This window comes from Etheostoma spectabile, chromosome 19, assembly GCF_008692095.1.
Source record: "Etheostoma spectabile isolate EspeVRDwgs_2016 chromosome 19, UIUC_Espe_1.0, whole genome shotgun sequence".
Taxonomy (NCBI): domain Eukaryota; kingdom Metazoa; phylum Chordata; class Actinopteri; order Perciformes; family Percidae; genus Etheostoma; species Etheostoma spectabile.
Window position 1 is genome coordinate 6613786 of NC_045751.1, and position 1127 is coordinate 6614912.

Sequence of the window (1127 nt, forward strand, 5' to 3'; positions counted from 1 at the left end):
ACGGGACAAAATGTTGCGTTTACTGGTAAACTGGTAAACCTTGAGACCGACGTAACGGCCGACTGCTATCTGTTGAACTGTCCTCCCGTCCCTCTGTCCTCTGTGACTGTCCCAATCTAGAAACTAAGCTGCACGGGTTGGAGGGAACTACTCTGACTGACCCATGATCAGACAATGGTAGATGGGCTTTGCAAAAAAACACGGAGCGTTCTGTGAAATGAAAAAAAATCGCTTGATTAAGCAAATTTGTTCGTGGGAAGCCAAAATCGTTATCGTGATTAAAATTTGATTAATTTGGCAGCCCTACGTCGCACCTAAAACTTGCCCAAAACTTTTGAACCCCACTGTATTACCTTAAAGAAGCGGCCAGGCCGGCCTTGTTGCACCATCAAAACGTCTTTCTGAACTTTCCATTTTCACACAGGAACATCTGGAGATGTTCTGCTAAATTAAGTGTGGTTGGTCCAGGCTTCTGTTCATGTAGCTTTTATCTCCTGTTAAATAGGTGATGGGTTGGTGAATATGGTAGGACTGTATTTGGAATGATGAATAGAAGATACGCGATGGTGTCTCACGGGGGTTCATCAAACACAAAGAGTCGATCAGTTCAATCCAAGTCAGAACTTTACTGAGGAGTTACACAGCACACACGCAGCGGGAGTACACAGTTGCGATAATGGCTATATGTGCATAGCTATCTATGGTTTAGGCATCAGGAGTATCTGTCTTCACGCATGTGTGGTAGAGGAGGTGTTGTGTGGTGGTCTGAAATAACCAAGAATAGCAAGAAAACATTAACCATTAATTTCTCACCATCAAATTACAAGTCATTTACATTATACAGGCTAGACTAACATCCTCCAACTATAATGACTACTATATAATGGCACACAGATATTACTAATGATAGAACAACGTGCCACCTAGTGGCCAACTGAATTAACTTAGACTGCCCGCAAGGGCTCTGGGAATTTCCCCAGTGTGCCACTTACTTTTACAAATGTCCGCTTTTACACAAGCATACACCGTACGGAACAAGGCTAGTAGGCACATAATGTCACATCTGAATGTTAACAGATAATCAGGTTACAGTTTAATGTAAGTGAAAGTAAACTCCCGTACTCGCG